The following is an 8,305-nucleotide window of genomic DNA, read 5'->3' as shown; positions in this document are numbered from 1 at the left end:
GTGTCATACAATAGTCAAGGGTGAAAATGAAGTTTAGTTTCCAGATTTTTTCCTTGCTGTCTAATTATGCCAGCAGGTGGCAGTACGTTACTCTAGTCGTCTGTGTTGCTGCTCCGTCCACGCGCAGAATCATGTCAGGAAAAGTCGGGAGAAAGCGCCAGAGTCCAATTTGGGATTACTTTGAATATGACTGTGTTTTGGATAAAGCAAGTGTCTTGTAGTGGAAAGAGACAAATCATGATATCAGATTATAATATATGATATCAGATTGTGAACCACAGTGCAATGTGGAAAGAAAACAATAATTAATGCATTTTAGGAGAATTATATTTCTTACATTTTTTACTGTGGAGAGGGGAACACTTGAAAAAGTTAGCAGAAAAGTGTGGGCTTTTGCCACAAAAGAATGGCAAAGCAACAATCCACTCAACTTTGTCACAGATGTCTGAAGTTACAAAGAACCGTGGTTATCTTTGAGATTTCCATTTCATGTTATTCCCTTCTGACTGCTAGTGGCATTGAACAATGTGAAAGACTCATAACAGCAACTTATCTGTCAGACAGTGGCGTGGGCCCTGTGGTCACATGAACCTGGCAGAACATATAGAAGTTGTTGTCTGGGATGCTGCTGCACAGATTTTCTCCAGTGGAAAAACTGTTATTGTTGCATGACCACACCACAATAGTGACAGATAACAACTGAAAGGGAAGGTGTACCTGGAACTTCTTACATGGGCTTTATTGTGTCAACAGCTCAGTGGGAATTTCACTCTCTGGACAAAGCCTTTTCCCTGTTCTTCACATTACAAAAAACTAAGAGCCGCTCTTTGCATCTGAGTCTAAAAGACTCAGTGCAGTCAAATTCCGTCCAGCAACAAAACTTGCAAACCACAAAAATCTTTGATAACTTTCTCAAAAATTTGATATAGTATAACAATTACCAGTGATCAACTAACTGAATTGATTTGTTAGACTTACTAAGACATATTTTGAAAAACTAAATTCTGAAACTAATATTGCAATGCCCTGGCGTAGCGATCCCCAGCTTCCAAGAATAGCAACTGGGATATGTAACGTCACTTCTCTGGTGGGGAAGGAGCCTGAATTAGTGCATAAGACTGAGAGATACTGATCAGATATAGTTGAGCTCACCTCAATGCATGGCTTGGGCTCTGGAACCATTCTCCTGGAGAGGAGCTGGACTCTGTCTCAGTCTGGAGTTGCCCTCAGTGAGAGGTGGCGGGTTTCAGAGATGGCACGATACCACTTTTTTTTATGTCCAATACTGATATCATAATTTTGGATATCAGCCGATACTGATATGAATACGATGCAGTGTATTTTATAATCAATAAAACGTTTTAGGTTTTTTTTTATATCTTGCTGCATTTTGTGAAAGTTCATACTCAAGTTTTAAAAAGCAAAACACTAAAGCTATTAAAAAATACACTGCACCCAAAATATTTCTTTATTCAGCAATACTGATCAGTCTAATAAACTTAAACCTACACCATCCGCTCTAATCTGGTATTTTAAAGAGTACTTAGCAGAAATATTAAACACCCAGCAAAAGCCACCCCCACCCTCCGCCTCATAATGCTTATTATCGTGCGATTGTGGCTCAAGATTTAGGAGTTCGTCTTGTAATCGGAAGGTTGCCAGTTCGAGCCCTGGCTTGAACAGTCTTGGTCGTTGTGTCCTTGGGCAAGACACTTCACCCGTTGCCTACGGGTGGTGGTCAGAGGGCCCGGTGGCGCCAGTGTCCGGCAGCCTCTCAATCTTATATAAACAAAAGTGTCCAACACAATCTGAGTGCTTGTGGGCAAGAGTTTGTGTGCAAGTGGGTCGGGGGATTCAGTGAAAGGGCAATGGTAGAGCTCCAGCGAAGCCCCCATGATCCTCTCTGCTGCTTTCTTTCTCTAGAAGGTTTTGATCATGGGGGTTGAAGTTCTTGCTCTCCTCAGTTTGTGGAGAAAGTAGAGTCGCTGCTGGGCGTTACTAACCAGTGATGCTGTGTTTTTTGGCTAGGAGAGATCTTTTGAGATGTGCACACCTAGGAACTTTGTGCCGCTAACCCTCTCCACAGCAGCACCATTCATGGTTAGTGGGGTGTGCAAGGTGTGAGTTTTAGTTGTGTCACTTGCAAATTTGATGAATAGGTTGGAGCTGTGTGATGGTGTGCAGTCATGGGTCACCAGAGTGAAAACAAGGGTCTCAACACACGTGTTCAGCATTCTAGTGCATGAGGTGTTGCTGTCGACCTGTACTGTCTCCTGTCTTCCTGTCAGAAAATTTAGTAGCCAGTTAAAGAGTGAGGTGCTGATCCCCAGCAGATCCAGTTAGTGAATGACTTGCTGGAGAATGATTATGTTGAATGATGAATTGAAGGCAAAAAAATACTGAATACAATTCTAACAAGCTTGAAAGTCAATATGTGTTCAACACAGCTTGAACTCTTTTGAGCAATTTTTACTGAATTTCTTTAAATAGTCTTCAGGAATAGTTCTCCAGGCTTCTTGAAGGGCATCCTAAACCAGTAAGATTGAGGTCCTGGTGCTGTGGACATCAGTCCATGACTGACAGTGTTAAGCAGTGTTGTTGTTTTTTTCGTTGTTGTTGTTTTTTAAATCCAGGTTATTGAAAGCCATTGCTAATTAGATATTTTCTAAATTATATAACATGGTGGATCAAACTCTGACATAACTTATGAAAGTGACCAACATTATTAGAGACAAGGAAACAGAAGCAGGGCTACAGAGTCAGAATACAAACAGACTAAAGAAGTCTCTCCATAAACAACCACTGCCCAGTATTTACATCATAAGTGCCAGAATGCTCAGAAATCAAACAAATAAGTTGGAATTTGTTTGATTCCAACTCATCCCCAGCAGATCCAGTTTGGAAGTCGAGGTATACCATCAGCTCGACTTCCTTCTTTTCTTGTGGCGTTCGTGTCGCATATATATGATGTCAGGGGACATTTGGCGACATCGCTTTTATGACCCCACTCGGTGGTACTCAATTTAAATTTAAACAAGCTGAGTCAAGTTGAGTTGCCTTGAGCTGATCCGAGTACTGTATGTACTGATTGAAAAGGGGTATTACTGTGATCTGTTTACACAAGAAAACATAGAGAACTACACAACCACTCTCCTGTTTTATATAAAGAACTGTCTGAATAGTGTCACTATTGATATTCTCCTGATAGAAGATTCACCATGGGCGTCTGTACCATGGGCTTGCTTACAAATCCAGGTCTTATGGAAATGTGGAAATTCTTAAAGGGAGATAGTATGTTAATCGTGTAGTATACCCTGAAGAACCTGGAGAGGTTAATTCTCAAACATCTCACAACTCTGGTGAGTAAACTGCTGGATCCCCTGCTGGTCGCTTACTATCCTAGTATTGGGGTGAATGATGCAGTCATGTACCTCCTGCACAGATCACTGTCACACCTGGAGAGTACTGGAAGCACTGTGAGAGTCATGTTTTTGTTTCTCCCTTCCTAACTGCCACCTCCAGAAATTCTCTGATGATACAGTCATTGATGGATGTCTGAGGGGAACGATCTAGAGTATAGGAAGATCATCACCGACTTCATCATCTGGTGTAAACTCAACCAACCACCATCCATCGCACCAGTGAACATCCATAGTTTGGATATTGATGTGGTCGACACATACAAATTCCTGGGTGTTCACCTTAACAAGTTCCATCTGCTGGGCAAGCTGAGGTATTTTGGGTTATGCAGGACATTGCTGAGGACCGTTTATGACACTTTGAAGGCTTCTGCTACCTTTTATTTTGTTATCTGCCCTGGAGGTGGTAGCACAGAGAGGGACAGGAAACAGACTGATAGACTGGTAAAGAGCGCCACCTCTGTCCTGACCACTCCCATAGATCTCATAGAGGAGGTGGGTGAAAGGAGAAGCCAAGCTTTGCCCATTGTGCACACTCAGCCCATGCATGAGACTGTGGAGGCCCAGAGCACCTCCTTTATCAGTAGGCTGTTACGGACACAGAAAAATATAAAGAGATAAGGAGAATCTTGGAGTATTTTATTGTATAAAGTAACCATCTGTACATAGTATAGTACTTGGTCTTTTTTATGTTTCTTATTCTTTTTTTCTATTATATTGTTTTCTAGTATATCTGTAATTCAGGGAACATTATGTTGCACATTATCAGGGAATACAGTTTCCATTAAAGGGTGTACAGTTGTCCCTCACTATAACGTGGGACAACTGTTTTTGCAGTGTAATTATCCTCTGCACAGCTTTCCTGTTCTCAGTAGTGGCCCCTTTGTACCAAACACCCAGGGAGTAGGAGACCACGCACTCTACTGAGGGGTGGTAGAAGGCCAGCAGCAGCTTCTGGTTCAGGTTATTCTTCCTCTGGTCCTGGCAGAATAGGACCAGAGGCATTGAGGCATTTGGGATGTTTTGATGGAGCCAGGATGGAGCCAGGATCCAGGATTCAGTTACAATCAGTAAACGACACTCATAGACAAATCTGTTATAGTAGGTTGTGATTGTAGCTCCTCCATTTTCTTTGTGAAGGATCTTGCATTGGTCAGGAAGATGAATAGATACATAACATGCAGGGGCCTGTCCGTCAATGATGGTCCTTCTCCTTGCTCCTCTTCTTTCTTGGGTTTCTGCTCCCTGAGGTATTCAATAAGCAGCTGTGAGTTGTGGACATTAAATCAGGAGAAGGAGCTTTCTTGTCTTGATGTTAGTGGCTTCTATTTCCTTTTTTGGCTAGCTTATTATCCCAGCAGGGTATTTGATCACCAGCAGACAGTGTTGGGAAGGTTACTTTAAAAATGTATTCCACTACAAATTACAGAATACATGGCCCAAAATGTATTTTGTAACGTATTCCGTTACGTTACTCAACGAGAGTAACGTATTCTGAATACTTTGGATTACTTAATATATTATCATGCTTTTTACAACTACACGAATGTACTATTGCTGTGTGATTTATTACTAATACTGAAGGTTACTCGCCATATCAATACCAACTAGATTTTCAAATCTCAATATAAAATGAGTAAAATTAGGTAAGGCTGCACTTTTTGCAGCAATCTAGTATATAAAACTATTCCGCGCATATATAAAACAGGTCAGCAGCTCCAAACTGTAGTAAAGGGACCTCTGGCTAATATGTCGGGTTCCATGTCGGGGTCATAGCCAAAAACCTTTTGGTGGCAGTGGTTATTATTATATTCACATCTCCATCTCCCGTTTCTGGTCGGTGACAACTCGTACTTTTCGACTCTCCTTCTTCTCCCTCCCTCGCTCACAGAAACATAACAGGTATGGCAGTCCATTCTCCCTGCAGCATGGACTACACTGCCCATGAGACTACCTTCTTTAGGGCTATGTCTGCAACACTCTGCCTATTGCCTTCGTATTAAATTATTTTGAATAATAATTTTAAAAAATATTTCTTCAAGTCATTAGGCGGCCGCAAGTACAGGTGACATGGGGCGCGAGATTCAGAGGCATTAGAGCCTCTTAATGCGTGCTTTCTTTGGGTTTCCACTGGCGTGGAATTACCAAAAATAGAGAGGGCATAGCCTAATATATGAAACAGGGAAAGACCGCCGTGTAATCCATTTATTTCAATAAGGTAACTGTATTCTGAATACCACCTTTTTAAACGGTAACTGTAATGGAATACAGTTACTCATATTTTGTATCTTAAATACGTAACGCCGGTACATGTATTCCATTACTCCCCAACACTGCCGGCAGGGTGCAGGTGTTGATTGGCCAGATGTTGTTCTTCCCATTCAACTGACTATTCAGAACTTGCTCTAGCTTGAAGTTGGCCTTTAGTGTTGTTTGCCACATCCCCACTGAATTGAAGGCTCTTAGCATTCTATGTATTCCACGATCCACGAGTAGGTCATTGTGTCAACGGCTTTCATTTTCATTTTTCTCCTTGTGTGATTAAGTCTTACCTGTAGGCCATTCTGTGGATACAGTGATGTTAAGGATCTCTGCCTGTAAAATCTCCTCAAACACATGCATAGCAAAGTAGAATATTACCAAGCTCTCAGAGCTTCGCGATTAATAATCAATACTCTTTTGATGTATTTGTTTCGCAACTACTTTCTTCTCCTTTCCCCGTTTGCCACTGATGAACTGATAACACTATCGGAGTTATTACTGTACAACTGTGACATTTAAGAAATCAAAATATTCATATTTTCATTCATTCTTGTGTGTGTGTGTGTGTGTGTGTGTGTGTGTGTGTGTGTGTGTGTGTGTGTGTGTGTGTGTGTGTGTGTGTGTGTGTGTGTGTACATGCGCACTCGCCTTAGGAGAATGAAAAAAGTTACTTCAAACTGTATGATGCAATTTACTTATAATACTTACTTACTCATAATAATATTATTTACTTCATAATATCAACATGCCCCCTTAAGGCGACTTCATGACTTTAACATTTGGCTACACAAAGCTGCCCCCTGGTGATGTAAGCATACCTTAATGAGTCATTAATGACCTATACTGTGCCTTTGCATCTATCTCACTTGCACTGTGGAAAACAACAGGCCAGGCCTCAGAGGAGTGGCCTGACTACAGCCAGTCTCTAAACCTCTAATTATGACCCAGTGGCAACAGTGAGCTCATGGGATGTTCTCCCATTTACCTCTGTAATTACAGGGATCCAGTGGTATTGATCTAATGTGTTATTTTATAATAACCATTCAGTACACCTTTGGGTTTTTATAACAGAGAATTTGTGGTGGTCAACAGGTCATTATGTCTTTTGCCTCTAGAGAGCAATTAAAATGCAGCTTGGTATTAACTCTCACAAATACAAGCTCTTCAACAACAACAATAAACGTACTGTTTATAATAGTAGTTTTCTCTTTCATAAAACAAGTAATGATGCAAATGCACCAAAAGTTTAAGGAGTCAAGTAAATGTTTCTGATTTTCAGAAGAGAGTGAATCTTATATTTTAAATGTAGACTTTCCACAGGTCTACAGCCAACATCTCTTTCAGAATTAATAAATCATTCTTCTTACAGGTTGTGTATAAATTACATTCAGCGTTTCATGTTTTTTATGACTTTCAGTCTCATGAACCTTGCAGTTCCTTTCTAGAGGGCTGGTGCTGGTAGGGTAACCTCATACTAAAGATCAGTAAAACTGAAAAATATTATGTTAACTTAACCAGAAAGTATCAGGGGAGAAGATGTGAGTTTTGTCACATCATTATGATAGTCAAAAAAGTCTGAACGAGTCTTGACCACTTCATGTATGCCCAAAGAGATTTTAAAATGTGAATCAGGATCCAGTATTCTCAGGAAATTGCAGTAATTTCACTGTAGTTTTATCGTAAATAAACACATGTGGTTTATACTGTATAGTAAAATTATTATTTTGCTGGACTCCCTTAAAACAGCCATGTATTATGGTGAGCTGTGTGACAGGCAGGGGTTGGACCCAAACGCAAGTCTCGGACACAAAAACGTAACTGAAAGCGACAGCTTTATTGTTGAAAAAACAAACTAAAACAAAAAGAGGTGAACACTAAGGACACTAACAAAAGATACTAGAACTAACAACTGGACGTGACATAACATGACATAACATGACATGGCATGACATGCCGGGAGAACACACAACTAACAGAAGAAAACACAGAGTCTTCACACACTCCCGTTCTCTGTTACCTGGTGGGGGGGGGGAGTTTGCTGTCCGATTGAGTCTGGAATGTGGGGCTTCCCTGCTGCTGCGGAGTCGGGGAGGTCTGCTTCTCTCCACCCCAGGGAAGAGGGTAACACCACCTGAGTCTGGGTGCAGTTTCCCCCTCTAGGGGCAAGGGTACCTAGACCTGGGGTATAAAGTACGCTTGGGGAGTGTGATTGTGTGTACAGTGTCTGTTTATGTCTGTCTCCACGTTGGGTGAGTGCTGAGTAATTGCATATGAGAGCATGAGGGTGGGAATGGATGGTTGTATCTGTGTGTGCCTGTTTGTCTGTGTCTAAATGTCAGGTTGGGTATCAGACGCCAGCTCTCTAGGGACATCTCAGGCCCTCCATGGTATGGAGGCCTATCTCCCTCCACCACTCCCCCTGCCAGTGGCAGACACCCTCAGTCATCGGTGCATTGGTGGTTCTTTGTGTCTGGGGATGGGGGTCCAGGTACGCACTGGCTCACTCCTGGTGGCTGCTTGTCAGGGCCTGGAGCCTGGGGCTTGTTCGGGCCCCTTCGGGGGGTGGGATGCCCTCGGCAGAAAATACAGCTAACAGGGAGAATGCAACAATGAACAGAGGGAGA

General features: G+C 41.9%; 1 protein-coding gene across 1 annotated transcript in view; it reads left to right on the top strand.

The window, feature by feature from the left end:
- LOC146650561 (uncharacterized) overlaps positions 1-8,305 on the top strand; it is a 115,367-nt gene that overhangs the window by 47,014 nt on the left and 60,048 nt on the right. The gene's annotated exons all lie outside the window — the stretch shown is intronic.

The sequence above is a fragment of the Rhamphochromis longiceps genome, linkage group LG16, assembly GCF_057381845.1.
Source record: "Rhamphochromis longiceps isolate RC_006_pf linkage group LG16, R_longiceps_female_GT1.1, whole genome shotgun sequence".
Taxonomy (NCBI): Eukaryota; Metazoa; Chordata; class Actinopteri; order Cichliformes; family Cichlidae; genus Rhamphochromis; species Rhamphochromis longiceps.
This window is presented reverse-complemented; position numbering and strand designations above follow the sequence as displayed.